The sequence below is a fragment of the Calonectris borealis genome, chromosome 2, assembly GCF_964195595.1.
Source record: "Calonectris borealis chromosome 2, bCalBor7.hap1.2, whole genome shotgun sequence".
In the NCBI taxonomy this organism is placed as follows: domain Eukaryota; kingdom Metazoa; phylum Chordata; class Aves; order Procellariiformes; family Procellariidae; genus Calonectris; species Calonectris borealis.
The window spans coordinates 143,304,155-143,325,817 of record NC_134313.1 but is presented as its reverse complement, the minus strand read 5'-3'; the positions used below and the strand labels follow the sequence as shown (position 1 = coordinate 143,325,817).

Below are 21,663 nucleotides of genomic sequence, written 5' to 3'. Positions count from 1 at the left end.
TACAGAGCTGAAGCTTGCAACAGTTCCAACAGGACAGACTCCAGCCACTGGACTCCAACCAGTGCCCCTTGGAAAATCAAATACTTGAGAATTTGTACACCTTGCTCAGTATTTTGAAAGTTTGTAAGGAGTTTGAATCTAGTTAAGATGTATTTAAATCCCTGCCTCTGCAGTCTTCTGAAGGAGGAGAAAAGAGACCTGTGCCCCTTACACACAGAAGGACCCAGCAGTCCAGTGGTGCCCAGGGAGCGGCTCCATGCACACCACGAACAACCCTGTGGTGCTTCCTCAAGTCCATGGCTGAAGACAAGTTTACTCCATGTTCTCAGGCTCCAGGTTCTGATCCCACACCATCGGGAAATTGATAAACACCCTTTGACATCAATGAAGCTAAAGCAGGAGGAGATAAGGACCTGGGAGGCAGACCACCTGATTTAGTGCCTTCTGTCATGGAAGAGTTTAGAGATGGTACAATACGAACTCAAGTTGCATACCATTAACGCACAGCAAAAATCACAGCAGTGCTGAGCAGAAAGAGAACAGGAAAGCTATGGTGAGAAAGGACTGAAATGCTTGTCTGCACTTATTCCCTTTAACGCTCCATATTTCCATACTGCCATTCCTGCATCACACTTACACCCTCTTGGTCAGCTATCACAAAGCATCAGGAAGAAGCTTAATCTTGATTACCAGCTCCATGGCGGACAGACCACTACATCTGAGGGAGAAAAATCTTTCAATGGCTCAATTCAGAACCTGCTGTAAAAACGTACAGCCTGAATTTGTCTAACTTGAGCTTCCAGTCTTACTCTGCCTTTATTGTGAGGTTAAAAAGCCATCTCCTTATGGGACAATTTTCTTCTCCATAAAGGAACTTGAGAACTACCATCAGATCACCACTCAACCGTCTCCTAGATGAAACAAATTGACCAAGTTCCCTAAGCCTTTCATGTATGTTATTCTTCAAGCTAGGAAGAGAGTTCATTTCATATCAGCCTTTTCAATCCAGAAGCAACCTGGATCCAGCCCATTTTATCCACTGAAGCTGAACGAGGGTGCCCCTTGCTTCATCCTAACCTCTTCACTCAGGAGACTCTTCTTTCCTTTCTTCTGCCTGCCCTCAAACATCCATTATTTGTGCTGTTTTACCAGTGGCCATCACAACCCACTCCATCCCCTCTCGCAGCGTGTCCTGTGCATTGTTTCTGTCTCACTGAGAGGGCAGGGGGGCCATGTCTGATGCTGTGTTTGTAAAAGCACCATGCATGCCTGGTGTGACAGAAAGCTACTGCTAAACTGTATGTTTTCTCAACAAACAATGTAACCTGCAAGCCCCAGATATCATCAAAATTATTTTTAAAAAGAACAGCGATTTCTAAATAAGTCATTGCAACCACAAAAAAGGAGCCTATTTATAACTGTAATATAAATATTCTATTTAAGATGAGTCACACAGTTTCTGCAGCTCCACCAAGTTGCAATCAAATCTCTACCCATTGGTTTTATAATTACTCTTTTAACTGCTGTAATACCTCTAAGGCTTACCCCATGCCAGACCCTCTTTGTGGTACAGACAGCAAGCACCTCCAAAGGGGAACAGACAGTCTGCAATGAGGCAAGCTTCAGCCTAGTAATGCCTAGAAATGACATCCTGGGAAAGCTGTACAGTGCCAATGTGATCTTACCCATGCTCACAGGCAGGGAAACAGTATTTTGCTCTCTCTTCTAATGGACATTGATCATAGAGCAGCTGAGCAAGGAACAGAATCCAATGCACATTTCTATGAAATCCCTTAAGTTTCTTAGCACCTAGTGCTTCATCTGTGAAGTCAGAGGGTGGGAAAAAGTCACGTTCCTAGGCTGAAGCTGAGGCTCCCGGCAGGCAACACGCAGTAGCACCCATCCTGCTGCCACATCTGCACAGACCGTTTCTCTTCTGCGGTACCAGGGGTCAGCTGTAGCCAGAACCTGGCTCTGAACACACCTGGTTGCAGCACTCAGAAGATGGGCCATGCGGCAGGAGAGCCAGAGAACTGCGCTCATACCTGTGGGATGAGGTCCGGCGTTGTACTGCACCCTCTGCATTTTTAATATGCCCCAGAAAAAAAAAAGATTAATATGCCCTAAAAAGCCACTGAAGCAATAGTCTTGTAATGGATGCATCTACGCTACTGGTTACATCAGAGGTCTTGCCATTTCACACGTATAATTTGGAGTGAATCCCTCTTTACAGTGATTCAACAGTAGTGCCATGTGATGTGCTCACATACCCTCTCAGATGTTGCTTTCTGCTTAGGATTGATTTTTATCCTTTCCCATTTTAACCTTCAGGTAGAAAAGGTTTTTTTTACATCTGGCCTCTTGCTGCCATGGTTTCCTGTTTGCCCTGATGTCCTGCTCGGATCCTCCTCTGTGGCGAACTGCCGGCCAAGAAGAAAACATGCTTGGGTCTCAGCTCTGCCAGTTTAAGCACCAGCTCACACTCACCTGCACGGAGGGCACGACAGACAGCTTGGGAAGGGAGGAGGAAAGCTAACGTCTTAAATACTTCAGAGTCAGATTGATCAAACTCTTCTGCTAGAGCTTACGCCTCTGTGCATTTCTGACCTGAACCGGTTCTCTTTGGCGTAAGAAAGCGGTACTGAGCTGAGCAAAAACGGAATCACTACACCTTTGTTTTCTGGATTTGCTGGTACCACCCAGTCACCCCAATGCTTTCCCCAAGGGAGAAGTGACTGTATAGCACCAGTTCGTTACCCAAGCCTTGAAAAACAAGGTCCCAACATTACTGCCAGCTTGACAGTACCACTGAACAGCCCTGTGACTGGGACAATTCGTCCTTTTAATCTTTATGGATGTTAGAGACTTGCATTGTATAGTTCCACTGCATCCTATTTGGACGCTGCAAACCAATACCACAAGAAAGGGGAACACAGCCCACCCACCCCCCTTCCCAGCTGCCCTATCTTGCCTTTTACATCTCTCAGACCACCAGCTCCCCCGGGAAGGAAGTGCTTTTATTTTGCTCATGGCAGGAGGAACCCAAAGCCGGTGGCTGGAGTATTGGCAGGGCTGGTTTCGCATCCTGGGTGAGTCACCGAGCTGCCGTGCCTCCATCAGGTGCAATGTAAATCCAGACCAGTGCCTGTTCCTTTTCATTAAGAGCCTTGAGCTCAGTGCAGAAAAGATGAAAAGGGCTGGTCATTATCCATTACATGTGACCCATTCACTTGCTGATGGGCTGGTTTTCATCTCCCTGCCCTGCCCGTAGGCAAGCATCCCCCAAAACCCTAATCTGCTCTTTTTATTCTCCACCATTCATTTTCCTGGGGGCCTTGTCAATGGTGGCTCCGTTCCTTCCCCATGCCTCCCAGCGCTGCGGATTCAGAAGCATTAAAAGGTTCCAGCTCATGCTAACAAATTCCAGAAAGTCTGACTGTTTGTTATGAAGCCAGCGTAGGAAGGATTTGAGAAAAGCACGATGTAATGAGAGCGCCGGGGAGATGCTGAGCACGGCCACACCCTGGAAACCGGCAAAGGTGAACGGGAAGGGGAGGCGGGGAGCGTTTGGAAGCTCATTAAATGAGGGCTTATCATCCGATTTATGTAAATCACTTCAAATGCCTTCATTTATTAAAAGTATTAAGCTGCATTACTGTTTGCCTTTGGCCTGCTAATTTGGTTGCTAATGTCCAAGACAACTGTTGAAATTAATTTGAAATTAATGTTCCTATATAATTACTTAATGAATCTCACATTCACTGCCCTTAGCTCTCAGTTGAGAAAGGATCTCACCCACTGCATGTAAGAGGTTGGAATACGGACTGTGATTTTAAAACGGTTGCTAAATTATAGTTTGCAAATATTTTACATTTATATCACACACTTCGTCTTGAAGGATCTCGGTGTGTTTGAAATGTTACATAACATTCATTCTTTAGTAAAATTCCATCACAAAAACTTTCTGGGCATCAATCATCTTACTTCCCTGCATGCCTTGGAATTAAATAAAATTTAGCTGTATTATTATGCAAACACAAAACCATACCTGCATTAAAAGATTATTATTAGGGCTGTAAAGTCAGACACTTAAAAGATAGGAAATGCTGGAACTGTAACTCTGTGCAATATAAATTCCTTTTTCCATACATATTTATTCTCATAGCCTTTAATTTTATGATCATATATTTTCCTATACTCACCCCATCCCTCAGGGGACTTATTAGTCTTTGTTAGTGTTCAAGAAAAAACAGGATAAGAAAAAAAAGGTTCAAGAAAAAGCTAGCAGAGGAAGGTAGCGACTTGTGCAGTCCTTGCCTCATTCCTTACAAAAGCTGCGAAGGTTGTAATGCGTGTTCCTCCTTTTCTGGGTGGCTGACTTGATACCCCATAAATCCTGATCGGCAGAAATGCTGAATATGCACAGCAGTAACTGAAGCTAAAGAAACATCCGAACATGGAGGGCATTTTACATACTACCGAATAAAGTGAAACGTGAGGTCCTGGGGTCTCACACCGAGCACTTAAAATGAGCGTACACTTCAAAGAGGGGAAAACACTTCTCCGTCTCCCAGGGATGGTGGAAAACGTATTAGAGCATTTGCAAAGCACGCAGACTGCTGATTCGGAGACCCAAACTTACTCACTCGTTCTGCTCAGCAGAGTGTGGACACGGTGCAATAAGCAGGGAACAGGACGCACTGTGACCCAGGAGCAGAAAGTATCTAGGGCAGCTGTTCGTGCTGTTGTGCAAGCTAGCGGAGGGAGGCAGGGACCCGATGGGGAAACAGCAAAGGCTTTTCTGAGACAAAAGAGCTGAACTGAAGGCTTTCCTGACAGCCTTAATTTGGACTGCTCACCATTTGTGTGCTTACCTGTGACTGCCTTTCTTCTTACATGTGTATAGTTTCTTAAGGATCAAGGTAAAGCGAGGGTGCCAAGCTCATTAGCACTCAGGGACCCTTCAGAGCTTTCCTCTGAGTTACCTGAACAGTGCTTTGCCTTGGGACATCCTCAGCAGCTAGGCCAGAGCGAGTGAACCTTCCCCACGCTGCAAAACGCCACCTCAGTCTTTATGTAGAGGATTGCTGTAGACACATGCCGCACACCCCAGCGTGGCTCAGACTAATGACACTGTGTCCAAGAGTCTCAGGGTTCGGCTGAGGGACAGGCTGGTGAGGTTAGGTCCCCAAACACAGGGCGATGTCAACCTCTTTGTGACCTGAATCTCCTTCCCACAACAGGGAACAGACTACCCAGCAGTCCACACCCAGACAACCGCCACATGCACACCTCCACGTGTTGTCCTACTTTCTGAACTAGAAAGCCCAACCTCTCCTGCGCTCAGATCTTTGCCAAACCTCCCTCTCTCCACCACATTCCCACCCTTGCCAGGCTGCAGATCCTCCTACCCAAATCCCTGTCTTCTCTCAGCGTGTCCTCCCTCACACCCTCAAATCGTTCCTATCTCCCACACTTCACGCATTCCTCAGCTAACAGGGATCACTGGAATATCTCCAGCAAAGACCTCCACAGAAAACCTCTCCCAGCATGGCCAATCCAAAAAACTCAAGCCCCCAAGCACATGGAAAGATTACTTCCTTTTAAAGTTGTATAGCAGGCAAATTAGCGTGAATTGCTACGGACATCCTGGACAACCACCTCAGCTTCCCTCTAGAACACCAAACCTGTCAAAGATGAAAAAAAATGGGGAAAAAAAGTCTTCAGCTTTAGTCTCAAAACAAGCTGGGTTTTAAAATTTTTAGAAAGAAATAAAACAGCCTATCTGAAGTAGAAGGGTTCCCAAGTCATTTTTATACTAGAAAGCTTAAAATAAGAGGAACCGTATGACCACGCAATAAATTTGAGGGCCAAAAAAATAATGAGTGGTAATTAGACAGGCCATCAGCCTCCATTGCTTGATTTTGCAATAAGCTACATTCTCATACCACTTTGCACATGACTTCTTGTTTACTCCTTTGCAACAAATTCTCTTATGCAGACAGCATTACATAGACAGTATCATCAAACCGACCTTCAAAGCAGAGTACTCTTTTTTTTTTTTCCTCATCTGGGGGTTTCAGGTCATGTGCTAGCAGCTGAAGGTTGTTACTGCAAGAGTGCAGAGCCAGCAGGCTACCTCAGCCTAAGGCTTCCCTTCCAATTCTGCTTTTGTGAAGAAAGCAGAAAAAGATACTAACACGAGACAACTGTGGCTCAGCAAAAACCATGAAAGATTTCTGGAGGCAAAGATGCTTTTCTGCCTCAGCGGCTTCCTCCTGCTGCTAGCAATTGATGGGACAGGGCTGCTTGAGTGAGGCTTCCAGAATCCTGTAATGGAAAGCAGCTGTCCCTACCCAAAGATTGCACCAGAGGCTTCCACAATTTTTCTGTCATCTTCTTTTGGTCAGTCTCATTACTCAACTTCCCAATATTGATGTGTTAATAACATCAGCAATTCCAGAGTTGTACTGAAAGTACTTTTTTCTTCAACTCCCAACACTGACTTCAGGATGTTTGCATTGCTATTTGCTGCTCAATACACAGACTTTTCATTTGTTACTTGTCAAAATATGAACTCCAGGACTTTGTATTCTACTGAATTGGGCTGCGTGAGCCACACATTTCAATGTGAACAAGTCACTTACTTGAGCAGAGGGCAAGTCCATCTGAAAGTGCCTCACTTTCTTTTCCCAAGCAGTACAGAACGGGAGAAACCGAAGGCATCCAACACCATCTGAAACACCGAGTTCTGCAGAAACATTCAGATGGCAATGGAAGCTCTCAGTCTTTACAGAGCTATCTTCAGAAAGCAGTAAGGGTCACAGCAAATCTAGCCTCCACCATAAATACAGCACCACCTAAATAATTTGGGGAGGGGGAAGCTTCCTAGCATTTTGCATTAATAAATGCAATTATAACATAAGATACTCAGTTATTTAGTTAACAAGGTTAAAGCATTTAATACCATTACTGCATGTCCATCAACTAATACCTTTATTCTGAAAGCTTACTTTAAAAAACAAGCTTCTGCTTCTCTACAGTGAACTGCTGAAAAAGCAAGCAGCTAATTCAAATGCCATGAGTACATAGCTATATTTGTCCCCTTTATTTAAAAAAAAAAAATTTTTTTTAAATTTGCAATCATGGCCTACACTTCCAGGATCGCCATATCTCCCTAAGTCTTTGTGCATACCAGCTTTAACAGCCCCTTTGGGGGAGGATTCATGGAACTGGTAATAGGTTTTGTAATTTCCACCTTCTGATTTCTAGTTGAGAGTAACCGAATCCAGTCACTACTGCTCTATCTATCTGGCAACTGTTTGTTGGCCTCCATGAAACGAGGGGGAAGTTTGATTTCCGTTCTCAGCAGGCATGTTTGTGTGATACAGATGAACTGCTGTAACTGGCAAATTGGAGGCAATTTCAGCAGAGATTCCTAGGCTTAAATAAGCATGAGAACAGAACTTCTTTCACTTCGAGAGAGGTCTCTTCAACAGGCTTAAGAAATGACAGGACAAGATTGGAGAGTTTGGATTTCTGCTGTTGTAAGATGCGCTTTGAAGTGTGTTTTATCTTTCGAGGCTATCAAACTAGTACCCACATGAAATTACTAACAAAAATAAAACAAGTCATTATGAAATAAAATCTTGAGATAAAATAAGCTTTATCACTCCCCAAAACTCCTTCCTACCTCTGCTGCATTTTAATTGGAACACGAGTATTTTATTTCTTTTTGACATCTCCACATCCCCTATGACAAAAACATTCACTAGTCTTCATTCTGGTAATGCTTACTTGGTTCCCCATGACGGGAGCTGGTGCAATAGCATCAGCCACTGAAAGATCGTTAGTAGCATTCCAGATAAGTCCATGAATTCTGTCACACAAGGCATTTCAGAACCAAAATACAAGTTACCAGTTTGGTAGAGGCTGAATGTATGACTAGGCTAAGATTAAAAACTTTATTTTTTATACAAAACAATAATAAATCCAAGCAGATAATGAATTAAGTGTCTTCTCATTTTCCATCTTTTCTTCTTTTCTCAATATAGTCTATCCACAGTTCAATGTTAAACCACTCCATATTCAGCAAAAACTATGAGGTTTCCATCTTGTATCCATGTTTTTCTAATTCAGCTCTGTATAGAAAAAAGATAGGTATATTAAAACATACAAATAAAATACTGTCAGACATTTGAATTTTTCAAAATGAAATATCCTGCACAATATACAATCATTTTAGAATATGAACATGTCATACTGCTTTTTGGTTCATGCCAATAACCTTAACCTCACTTACTCTATAGTTCTTCAACTTCAGCTTAATATCTTAGATCACTAGGAGTGACTTCTAAGTGAAAAATTCAAATACTTGTTTCAATCATAGTTATTGCCCTCTGACCCACCATGGCTGGAGTACAACTATAGGGCGCAAAGCAGCACCTGTGCACCTGCAACAACTCCAGACACATTAGAAAAAACAAAGTACTATCTTACACCAGTTATTCTCAAGATTACCTTAAACCAAATGAGCTCGCTAATCTGAGCGATTTAAATGCATGTACTTCCAAAATAATTTCAGCTTTTTCTTTGTTTGTTTTAAATAAAAATACCAGAGTGCACTATTTTTAAATCTTGGTGCAATATACCTTCCAGTGAACAATTCTGAGGGAAAAGGATTGCTTTGTTCCCCTTAGTGGTGGCCAGGACAGCAAGTCAGCAACCGCAAATGTTATCGCTCCTGCCCCGTCCCCACTTGGCTTCTCCCCTGCCTCCAAACACACCAGCCAGAACTGCATCCTGTGTTATCTCCTAGTTTTAGCGTAGGTGTATCTAGATAGTAGTCCAAATCTCTAAGAATATTTCAGGTTAATTTACATACTTAGTAGTGGAATTTTAGAAGTGGAGGACCTCAGCATTTTCTTTCTAAAGATGAAATAAAAACATGCTGCAACCAAGCAACATTGCAAACTATCACCTTAACACTAGTATACGGTCACCAATACTACAGGTTACAATTAAGGCACAGTTATTGAAGGTTTGTCGAGATCAACTATGTTTATCAAGAATTACGCTATCCCTCAAAGGTCTGTTTCACTACATTATCAACTTGTTTTCCAATATTACAGTTTAACTGCCTTTCAACCTTATAAGAAACAACTATACCACAGACTACTTTTGTATATTCTACATAAAGGATCACTTTCACCAGAGTACAACAAGGGAGATCAACCCAGGAACTGTTTAATCAGGCTGTATTACAGATAGCTTGCTCCTCATGCAACATACTGAAGGATTAATTATAAAATGTGAGTTTGTATTGACGCTTGAAACAATTTAAATTATAATCATGCATCAATAAAGGATTAACTGAAACTACAAGTGACAAACAAAGAGGATTAAATTAGAGTTATCCAAATTGTGATCACTTTTTTTAAAGCATGTTATGAACAATTACTTTACTATTGTTGCCCATAAACAGCATGCTCATCGCACACAGGAAGGGAACCTTAACATTAATACAGATAACTGATCTCTGTAAAATTTGTCCTTTTGGACAAAGAACAGCAATGCTATTTGAAGGTATAAAAAAATTTATAACAACACGGTTTGCATACCACATAGCATAGAAGAGATAATCTTGGATCCCTTGCCATTAATCTTTGCAGTACAATTCAGAATTTTCACACACATGTAGAAAAGTCCTTAGAAAAGGATTTATTCGTGTTAAATTGAAAAAGTGTCAACTGTTATCACAATTTGCAGAGATCTTTGTACTAAGTTGTGTAACACCACAAAAGCCTGAACACATCAGTGACATTAGGCATATTTCAGGGCTCACAGTACAATTATTAGAAGATGAAATGCTGATCAGTACTTCAAACTGTGCTGTAATCCCTTAAGTCTGGTTCTGAAAGGCTTCAGATAGAAAAACGCAAAGCGGAGCTTTCATTTATTTCAGATCTCTGTTTCCTAAAGTAAGCAGATTCCAAACTTTCAAATATCAACTACAAACAATGCCATTTTAAACATTTTACCCATCTTCTAGAACAGTAAGTTAAAAATAAAATTACCTTAACTGATTGGAGAAATCATCTTCGACATTGTCATCATCCCAATTGTCTTCCCAGACATGCGCATCTTCATCTTCATCTAAACCAGTCCAATCTGAAGACAGGAAAAGAGGTCTAAATACTCTATGCTGTGTTGCTTTGGTACCATGTCTTATTGACATAGATTAGCTCAGTCTCTGGGTAAGGTAGACTTCAGCTGGTAAGAAATATCTCTCTCTAACAGAAAAGTCTGGACCATATTTAAGTGTTTATGAGATCAAAAAGCACAGAAAGATGTAAAAAACACCCCACAATTTCTTGAATTATAATAAAAATGCAACTTGGTAAAAAAAAAAAATCATTACACTTCACATCGTGGCTTGCAGGATTACACATTCATAAGGGACATTTTGCATACAAATGGACAAGCTGTAGCACCATTGTAAAAACAAAGCAATACTGAGTACTTGATTCCTAAAAGCTCAACAAAAACTGTACAATTCCAGGTTTGTATTTAAATACTTTTTTTTCTGATTAAAAAAGTAAATATATATCAAATGCTTTTGCCAAAACACATACACACAGATCCTCAGTTCTCTCAGATCAGATGCTGACAGCCTATGGATAAAGGCCAAAAACGTATCTGTGATGCAGAAGCAAAGGCAAATTGAAAGAGGCATCTGCAAACAGCAGTTGCTACCATAACCAGCTGCTTCTGGGTTCCTAAAACAGCAGAAGCTGTTTCCTTACAAAGGCAAGACACTAACTGTCCATTTGCCAACTTAATTTCTATTTTTCTTATAATCTGACACATCACACTTAACAAATTACTGATCATCCATTTAATGCTTCGTTATAAAAAAAATTACAATCAAACTAGTTAGTTTAGAAAAATAACAAAAATGAAAAATCAGGAAGGCTCAGAATCGCTGGGTAAATACAAGTCAGTTTACTGCACTGGGGAACACAGTTTCTCAGTTTCTTTTACTGATAGACACGAAGTTTTTTCTAACATTACCAAAATAAGCAGCACCCCAATCTTGACACTTGTGACCTTGTATTTCTCAAAGTCTGTTAGTATATTTAAAGAGATAACACTATTCCTCCCCTTACAATTCAGTAAGTCATCTGCTGCCCATCCAGATTAAGGCCCAAAGTAACATTAAACATTGACGGAGGTAAGGGGGAAAAAAGCTAGTAGGGTAAAAGATTAAAAATTAATTCACTGTTAACAACTAACTTTGTAAGAATGAGGATTGGTCCTTGCATTTTCTCCTCCTTCTTCTAACACTGACTAACAAAATTAATATTTGAGATTCACCAGGACAAGAAAATCCATTTGTAACTGATTAAAGACACATACATGTAGAAGGCATTACAATTAAACTTCCCTACTCAAATAGATTTTTTAATGGGAATAGATGAAGGAGCATAGAAATCCTGCTGGTCCTAAGGACAGCAAAAGAAGGAACTGGGAGGAAAATGTGAAGAAAAAAGGCAGTATAAAAAAATGCATTATTTTAATTTAGTTGTACTGCTCGTTGCCCAAAGGGAAGGATTTTTATTTTAGAACTACCTGCAATAAGCTTTGCCTATTTATATGCAATGGACTTTTTTTTTTTTGTCAAAATAAAAAAGCTTTACCACTCATCATTTATCTGGATTTCAAAAATACAAAAAACAAAGCTCAAAATAGTTTAAAATGAACACAAAGTCAAACTCTTCCATCTACTAACATACAAGTAGCTCAGACAGATCTACAAATTTGAAAAAAAAAAAAATCCTAGTAACTAGTATCCAGCACAACAAATAGCAGCTTCAATCATAAATGGTCAGTTGGGGAGACTGTGAAAACATGCCCCAAATCACACTAAGAAAAGAAGAGTTAAAAAGGCCCATGTCATCTTCCACACTGGGGCGGGGGGGAGAGAGTGAAAGTAAAGCCTAAATTATATTCTCATCGCTGTAGCTACAAGATTCTACAGTATCTGTATGTTCACACTTCACCCCAGAATTGCATACTAAAGTTATTATTCCCAGCTACATTACATGTCTGTGACTAAATAAAAGTAAAAAGTGATACAGCATTATCTGGGATTGAGAGCATTAAGAGCATTTGGGAGCCTGCAACCACTAAGTATTACAATATACACCAAAATTACAAAATCAATTTTTATAAACTTGTCATGGCTGGACTCCTTAAAAAAATATTTTAATACACTAATCACTGATTGCCATATTTTGCACTTGGAAAGGAAAACAAAAACAGTTTTTAGAGTAGAGGATAAAAAAACCCTAAAATTCTATCATTTTACACATTACATCTTACATTCTGAAAAGCACTGTACAAAAAGTTCTTAAGTGACCGATTCACATACACTTGAATCTATCACGTTATACTTCAAATAAAGTGTCCTATAAAAATAGGATACATCTGCTTTTGATATATAAACTTGATTTGATAAATGGCTTTAAGAAAAATTTTAAGTTGGAATAAAAGAAATTCCCAAAAAGCCAGTGTTTTTATCCGTTAACATAAGTTTGCATTATCTGATTTCCTTTAGGCAAAAACTGGGTAATAGAACACAAAGTTTTTCTGCTGCATAGAAAGTGGTGCTTTAATTTGAACAAACAACAATTTGGCTTGGGTTTGAGCACATATTTATCATGATTCTTTCCTAAGCACTGAAGATAACATCCAAAGTGGTCTGAACATTTTTTATAACCTCTCAACACTATTATCTCACTTGAAGATTTAAATGGGCCTCTTTAGAGGTTCTTATTTTTTGCAAGATAGATCAGCAAGAAGCCTGATTGTGGTCACTCTTTAATAAATCTCTGTTCTACCCAGAAAGTTTGCATAGTACTTGGTTTTAGTAGTACAGCTAGATTCAAGTAGAATTAATTTCACCTTCTGTAACAGCAATTCAGTGCTCTGACGAATCCCAAGGTCAGAAGCATGCTTTAAAGACTTCCTTCATCCCTGCTGCCAATACTTAATTTACATTAAATAAGATAAACATTTTTTGCCTGTTTAGGAAATACATATGGAAAAGAAGGGCTAGTCTCCTCAGTTTAGTTTAGCTATCATCTCAACTATGTTAATAACTTTTTCCGACAGTAAGTGCAAAAATATTATTTTTACTGGTACTGAAGGATTCAGAACACCTAAGGCTTGTAAGGCCACAAAAAAAAAATCACATATAATGACAACATTACAGAGAAAAAAAAACCCTTGACATTTCATCTATCATGTTTTATATCATTTCTCATTATCCACAGATTGAGACAATACCCAGAATTAAGAACATAGACAAAAAAATTATGCCCTAATAGAGGTCTTATAGATTATATTTGTAAAAGGACACTGAGGTGTTTTATTGAAGTCCAGATTTAATTTCCTCATTCAATATATTTGTACCTACGTACAAATTTGCGCTTCAAAAGGTAAAGAGATTCAGAATAACTACAGCGCACGTTATTTCCTTTTCACGCTTTTTTCCACCGTACACCCAGTTTCCACCCCTCATCCCCCCTCTCCCTAGCGAGTCTCAACTCCAGGGCCGAGATGCATCAAGTTTCTCCTGCACTTGTCTCCAGCGCTCTCGCACAATGACACAGCACTTCAAGTGTGATGTGCCCAGCACCGTGGAACCGGCACAGCTGGGCACAGGCCCTTGACCCCGACTCTGACGGGGCTGCAGCCTCAGACCGGGGCGGGGGGGCAGGAACTCGCGGGACACCGGAAACCTGCTTCCGTATCGCTGAAGCGGTTGCCCGCGAACACCCGTCACACCGCCATGGAGACCCTGAGGGCTGCTCTGCGGGCAGGGACCCGCTGACAAACCGCGACCCGGCCCCGCCGCCCCGCTGCCGCTCCCGCCCGCCGGAGGCCGCGCGCTCCTTCCCCGCCTCAGCCGACCGGCCCGGCCCAGGCCGCGGCCTACAGGCGGAAACGCCGCCGCCACCCCCGCCGCCTCTCTTCCCGTCCCCGCCCCGCCCGGCACCTTCGGCCGGGAACTCCTCAAACTCGTCGTCCTCCTCCAGGAGCCCCAGGTCCACCGGCTGCTTCTTCTCCGACATGCTCGGCCTGCCGCCCCAGCACCGCGTCCCGCCGCCCGCGGAGACTGATGGGATACCGGCGGCCGCCACCGCGCCTGCGCCCTGGCGGCGGACAGCTCCCGGCCTCCCGCCTCGCTCCGCCCCCTCCCGGTGCACCGCCCGCCCTGGCCCCGCCCCTGCCGCCCTTCGCCTCCCCTGACAGGGCGGCCTCCCCGCTTCCCCGGGGCCTCCCGCCGGCACGGCCCGGCCCGGCACGGCCCGGCTCGCCCTGCCCCGCGCTGCCTCCCGCCTCTCGCTGGGGTCCCCTCAGGGCGGCCTCCCTGGCGCCGACCGCCCGCCGGCCCTGGCTCCCCGCCGGCACCCGCGCTACGCAGAGCCCGGCCGCGCCGGCCACCGGCTGCCGGCTCCGGCGCCGCTGGGCAGATCCGGCTCAGCCGTGCCGCGGCCCCCCGTGACCCACGGGGCGCGGCAGGGGAGCAGGTGCCGTGGGGCTGGGAAGGGAAGAGGCCATAAACCGGGGTATGCGCCCGCCGCTGCCGCCCGTACGGGCTCCCACCCTCCGCAACGGCTCCTGCGGCCGCAAACCGGAGGGTCACCGGGCGGGTCTGGTGGCAGCGAGACTGATCGCTCCGGAGTCAGCTCGGGCTCCCCGGAGCTGGCTGACGTGCCGCACGGACCGAAGCTGAGGAAAGATACCCTGTGTGGAAGGTGTCAAATGTATTTTCAATACTGCGGGTGGAATAAATCTGCCCGCTGCAACATTAGACACCGCTACTGAACAGATCTGTTCTCTTTATAGTGTCTCATTGATTTATATTCAGGCAAAACCTATCAGCTACCAGCCTTCTGTCCTTCTAATCTATAATCTGTGGTTTTTTTTTTTCCTTCTGGCATTTCAACATATTGTTTCAAAATCTACATCTCATTTACTATCTTTTAAATTCCTTGTCCATCACATCAGAGAAAGAAGGAAGCAGCCTGAAGGAGAGATTATGACTATTCAATAAGAGTTAGGATGTTACATGAAAAATAGAAATGCCTTGGTTTTTAAATGTTCCAAAGTGAATTCATTGCACTCAATTTTAGATTCTGTTGATGATTTAAACAAAGGCAAAGTTCAACGCTTACTAGCCTGAACAAGTTTGTGCGTGTGGCGGCTCCAATGGCTTCTCTCTAGGCGATCACCTTATAACAGTACTGCCAGTTTGTTGGAGGGGTTGTTTTTTTCCCTTGCTCTGTGAGAAGCTGATTCACGAGACAATGACTTGCACAGCTGGGTTATACTATGTCCTAGATTTAAAGTCAGGGAGACAATGAACAAAAAACTGGTGTGGGAATTCATATATAGTTCAGTTTCAACCCAGTATATGCATGTTCTGGCATGTGGCCACAGTTAAGGCAAGGTGGGAAATGAGCCCTTCTGCCAGATGAAAGGTCTAATGGAGCAGTCACATTTTATGTTTGTGGGACAGAAGGACTGACTGACACTGATGATTGTGAAAATTACAAAAACTCCGGTTTAACAAATCAGTATGTATAAACTAGTTACAACTTGGCTGGGATTTTTAGCAAGCCATGCATTCTGGAATAATAGATACCCTGCTCTATCCAGAGAGTACAAGATAAAATCATAAAGTGAATAGGGGTCCATCACATCAGAAGCTCACAAAGATCTGCGATCAGTTACTAAGGCCCATATTCAAACACTCTAGTTTTTGCCTTATCTAGAACTAAACTATGGAATTTGCAGCACATTGGGGAATATCAAGATGCTCAACTGCACCTAGATTATCTAAGAAAAAAAAGTAACTTGGAAACTCCTATGGACAAGTAGCTTCAAGTATCTCTGGATCAGGAAGCAGCTTGAACTTGTTTTGGCGACTTTCCCTACATAACTGCTGGGGAGAAAAGATACAGCAGTCCTTGCCACCCCCTGTTCTCCTTCTCTACTGAACTGCTGGTTAGGAAGCTCCAGAGTGCCAGTGGAGAGGAGAATCTGTACTTCCCTGGGGGATATGGCTAGCCACTGCACCGGGGAACAAGGAAAATCAAGGACTCCTGAAGCAGTGTCTTACTTGTGTAGAGACTGATCACAGTCAGTCTCAGATCTGAGTTCTCCTTTGCATTTCCCATCTGTGGAGTTGAGTATTCCCATATCATCAGTAAGCCAAATTTAATCCTATGTGGTCACAAAAATCTGTAGTGTCAAATTATCCTCCTTTTATTATAAATATCAAAATTTTTGCTGATTCTTTTAAATTTGTGGTTTCTGGAGTTTTGTGGTTAAATAAGGAGCTTAGCTCTTGTTTAAAAAGGGGAAAAATAAGTTTCTAGCTCAAGCAGTTCGAAATGAGCTTGAAAATATGAACAAAAAGTATTTCAGATTTACCTATTTTACTTGTAAGATTGCTTTAAAATAATGGATTTAAAAATAAAAACTTTAAATCCATTGTTTTAAACCCAATACCACAGGTTTTGGAAGCGTGGAATTTACATTACCTTATCTAGCCTTTCTAGCAGATGAGTGCATGGATGCAGACCTCACTGTAATTCCTCAAACCCTTTAATTCTCTGCTAGTAAGGTCTCCAAGGGCATAGGTATCTGCCATGCCATGTTTCTCTCATCAAGGTATGCCCACCCTACGTAGTCTGTAGGACCTGATCTGCGAGGCTTTTTCCAAGCCAGCCCAGTAGACCTTGCAGGAAGAGGTGCCCGGTGGGCAAGGCAACAGGCTTGCCTTCAGATCTCCACTGTGTCCGAGTTGGATTTGACCTGATGTCACAGCCGAGTGCCACAACCACCAGGCTGTTTGCTGGTTATATTTTCTCTCTTCCAAAGTATATTCAGGTATTTTCACTCATGGTGGAGCAGATCTGACAAGTAAATAACTCAGTCTGCAACACCGAATAGCCTATCAAAGAGAAATTCTCCTGGGAGTTAGTTGATATGGGTGACATACCATATCCCAGATGTATGCTCTTAACCACCAGACTATACAGTAAACAAGTAGGAAGAACTTATCCTCCTGCAGATAGTTGTTAGAAAACACAGATTTTAGTGCCAGTCTTGTGACTGTGATTTCTTAGCAGAGGCACGGTCTTAAATCATATTTGCTTAAGGTTTCTTACTGGCATTCTTAGGTAGCTTCCTACTCAGTCTGTAGGCTTGGTATATCCCATACCTTACTGCTCCCAGGAAGCATGTAAGGAACTTACTTTTCTCCACTGAGAAAAGACATCTTCGAATTCCACAAAGCATCATAACATCTAAAAATTTGGTGATGCAATTTATAATACCCAAGCCTTTTGGTGGACCTAGCCCCATTGACTAGTCTTAATTCTTTACAGAAAAAAGCATAAGGATTCAGCTGTCCAGAATAGATTTTCCAGTGTGAAAAGGTATTTGAAAGGTTACCGGAGAGTGCCCAAGCCCCACGTATGATTGGAGTTTGATAGTTTCTAGATGGACCACCAAGAATAAGAGTTGCCTTTCAGCATCTACCCTATGCAGTCAGAGTGGGAAAAGGCATTGGTATCTAATCAGAACATATTGCCATTGATTTTTGTTTTATCCTTCCCCTGTTGCAGTCCCAAGACCAGTGGCAATCTTTACAGTCACCAGGCCTGTATCTTACATGGACAGAGGACACACAGAGCAAGGAATAGTTTTGATCAAATTAGGGAAGGCACTTCCTACATTCCCAAAACAGCGTAAGAGATCTGCTTGCTTGGAGCTGCAGCCCCTGCAGAGTACAGCAGCTACATGCTGAATAGATTGGTCTTCCAGGACCAACAGCCTGACACTATTGGGTGCTTCAGCAGAGAGGTCTACACGCCTGTTCCATGGAAATTAAAGGAAAAAATTCCTATAGATTTCAGTGGTTGAGGATATGACCGTCTCTATTAAAACCTTAACTTAAATATACCCTCAACCAGTAGCATGTTTGAAATAATTGAACAAGACAATCCTGAGTAACTCATCAGTCCCTCTATTATTCTTTCCAGAGCTGCACAGCAGCTATTTACTCAATATGATTTGTTTTAATTTTTTTATTCAGCATGTTTTATGCATTAGTATCAGAAAAGCCTGTCTTTCTCTTGGCAAATGTTACTGCAAGTTGTCTGGCAGGGAGGTGAGATTATGTAGATTTATTTATTCAGTGTGTAATTTGCATAAATGAAAAATGGAAATAGAGAGGGTTTTCTGAATTAGAGCCTTTTTTTTTCTTCAAGGTGAAACAAAAATGTGTGTAGTACACTAGTTCGGATTTCCAGATTTTTTTTAGAGGGACTATTAGTCATTTTGATGCCTGGGCCCATTTTCTTCGGCTTGGACGCTCTAATGGCTGAAAGCATATTCTGAGTAAAAGATTAAGAAGAGGAAATAGAACAGATTGGAAATGAATGTGCTTATAAACAGTTAAAGGTGTCCTGTTGAAAAAAAATCTCAGAGCCATGTTAAGGATTTTAGACACCCTGGGTAAACTGTTGGTTTGGAGGTCTGCATGGTCCCAGGCTACCAAACAGTACCTACTCAGAGAAATGCTATACTGCGAAGAAAATTGGCATTGTGTGTATGTGATCCAGCTGGCCTCATCGACATAACGTGAAATCCGTGTGCACGGGCGCTACATCTAATGGACCACCAGCTCGGACACATCTGGCTCAGACCAGCGGTGCCTACACAGTTTATCTGGATGTGAGAGGGACTGTCTTACAGCCCAGTCTGTTAGATATCCAGGAAAGCACCTAGTTCCTGAAAAAAAATACAGGAAAGCTTATTACCATTCAGAATACAAGAATTAACCGTGCAGTGCAGAATATCTATCCTGCATTATATAGCATATCTGGCAGTCCAAGCACTGGTTAATGCATCCTGGGAATCCCTTCAGAGTTGGCGTTCTGTGTCTCAGGATAGCGCTGCATTTCATGCTGTAGTTTTTTGGATTAAATTGGAGAAAAAAAGCATATCCTACATTCACGGCATCTGGGTGTTAGGAACAGATTGCCCCACTTCTTTCAATAGCTCTGTGCAGCTCTGGACCCGTGGCATTATTCCTGAGGTCAGTGCCTTTGGTTTGCCACTATTTATTTTTTCATGTCTGCAGAGGTCCTCTTTTTCTCTCCAGCAGCTCTGTCATTCACCAGCACCTCCTGGTAGCCCACCCTGCTCCCACAGCCCATCCCTTCTCACAGCTGACCCTCACTGAGGTCAGGATGCGATTAGGTGGCTGGAGATCATAAGGAATATTAATCACAAGGAACACTTAGATGTTGCTTTACAGACTTCCTTATGTGAAATACACTGTGGCAAGCTATCGGGTTACCAGTGGCTGAAAAAGAAACAGTTCTCTCTTTACCCTTGACAGTCAAAAGAAAGTTTGATTTATTTTCTCATTTTCAGTTAGTCTAAAGGCAGCTGGGCAGTATTGCTACAAAGCTCTAGCTGTGTGTCATTGTAATAGGGGCAATATGTTTGTTCACTTCTGCTCTCTTCCTCTGTCTAATTGTTCTATTGTCTTTCTGTTTTCTCTCCACATTTGGGCTGACAAAATGTCTCCTTGCGTTTAGCCCTCTAGCCAAAACTTAACGGGCTCCTAATCAAGAACTAACACCACCAGCAGGCTATTTCCTGTCTTTGTTTACCATTCCCCGTGTCATCTTTCTTCTCCTCTCAGTCCATCACAGCAAATTTTCACCATTATTTTCCTTTGAATCTTCCTCCATATAGGGTGCAGGAAGCTTCCTATACATTGTTCCCCTTTCATTTTCTGGCCACTTGATCTCTGGCCTCCCAGCTCTACATCCCGGAAGAGTAGCAGATGCATCCAGAACCGGATTTCGAAAAGCCAAGTAATCCTGGGATAGCCATATATTCCATGTGGCTCTATCAGCAGAATGTTTATTACCAAGCCTCAATGCAAATGTTATTGATGTTTTCAACATATAAGGGGTAATCACAATGTGATTAATTACTAGGTACTGTTCACCACCACTTGCATTTCCATGCAGATCTCAAGACTGTCAGGGTACAGGCTGTCAGGGTACAATTCAGTTCCCTAAACAAAGATTTCTAACGTCGCTTGGGATGCCCTAAAACACAGGGCTGCCTGATGTAATCTGGAAGACCTTGGCCCTTCCCAATGGCAGTTGGAAATGAGGCAAAATACCCCAGGGTTTCTAAAATGGCACCAGCTGCCTATGTTTAAGCAACCAAAGTGCACCCCTACCATACGTTGGAATAACTGCTCTTGGTGCTTAAGTGTCTTTTTCATGTTATTGCACAACTGCCTTTTTTTTTTTCTGCCAAGCCTATCCTGAGAATACTACACTGAGGTAACCTCAACATGAGATATTCACTAGATAGGTTAGTATGAATCATTAGGAATCAGGTGAACAGAGTAGGCCTTTTTTTCCATTTAAAACATCCTTCTACCTTTACATATCTAGATAGTGACTAAGGTGTGGCCAGGGTGAAGTTGCAACTCAAATAAAATCAAATGATATAGCCTGGGAAGCATTACCAAGCATTATTTCTGATGTTTTGATAGGTAAGCAGGGCTACTCCTCCTTAGCAGTCCTGGCAAGCTGAAGGACTTGTTGATACCTAGACCATTTCAAGGGCAAGAATCAGGCCACCGAACTTCAGGCCACCCTCACCTTAGGGAGCTTACTCAGCCAGCCCCTCTGTACTCTCAGTTCAGAAAACAGAGAGGAATGGGTTCTTCCAGGTGGAGATCCAGAGCACCTGGGGTAAGTATCAGCCCCGAAATGTAATTTGAAGGGACCTGTCTCATCTCTGACTATATTAGGAGCCTAGGAAGACTTGCCCCGTAAGTATGTGCTGAAAGTCAGGGGACGTAAATAATCTCTTACAAGTTTGGGTAACAGCAGTCACCCTTGTTGGCCACATTTTTTCCTCTGGCAAAGTTCCTCCAGGGCGTTTTTAGCCCCCAATGTATCCGTTTAGCTTGCTCATCTGCTCAGTTCTCCCCCCAGGAGCTTCACCAGTGCATCTGGTGGGAGCTGGCCGTGGCAGTTATGTGTCACTCAGCTCGCTGCTGCGTGTTGGCTTTTCCGTGCTGGTAGGCAGAGCGTACCCGCTGCCCTTCCATCCCCCTGGGGCCGGCTTTTCGCCAGCCCTGGCTGTCCTTCAGCTGTTCTGCAGCGTCACAGGCAACACAGTCTCAGCTCAGGGAATTTCACTTAATTTAATTTATTGCCAATTAACACAAACTTTTAATTACTGATTTGAGTGTTGAGGGGAAAAAAGAAACCATATACTATTGAACAAACACTCAGGGAAACACCTTTCCTCATCTCTCCTCAGGCTCAACTTCAGACAAACACCTCCCCTCCCTCCTTCCTCACCTCAATTCCCTTTGTTTTCACCACTGGTTCCCACTTTCCCTCCCTGCCAGTCCCTTCAGTGACGTGATGGGCAACACAGGTGGTTGGGGTCAAGACATGGTGGTTTCTGTCTGCTGCCGCTTGCGGATCACTTCTTGTCCTCCACTGCTCCTCTGCCCCGGTGTGGGTCACCCAT

General features: G+C 42.9%; 1 long non-coding RNA gene across 3 annotated transcripts; it reads right to left on the bottom strand.

The window, feature by feature from the left end:
• Positions 1-2,030: 2,030 nt before the first annotated feature.
• LOC142079464 (uncharacterized) lies at positions 2,031-14,266 on the bottom strand. 3 transcript variants are annotated; one of them, XR_012672681.1, is made up of 4 exons: positions 14,063-14,250; positions 10,077-10,170; positions 6,648-8,141; positions 2,031-2,045 (listed from the first exon to the last, which is right to left on the bottom strand). It is a non-coding gene; the product is annotated as an uncharacterized LOC142079464 (long non-coding RNA). The 3 variants fall into 3 exon arrangements; XR_012672682.1 differs by lacking the exon at positions 2,031-2,045 and adding an exon at positions 4,562-5,687; XR_012672680.1 differs by lacking the exon at positions 2,031-2,045 and having other exon boundaries at positions 7,940-8,141; positions 14,063-14,266.
• Between the last annotated feature and the right edge of the window lie 7,397 nt (positions 14,267-21,663).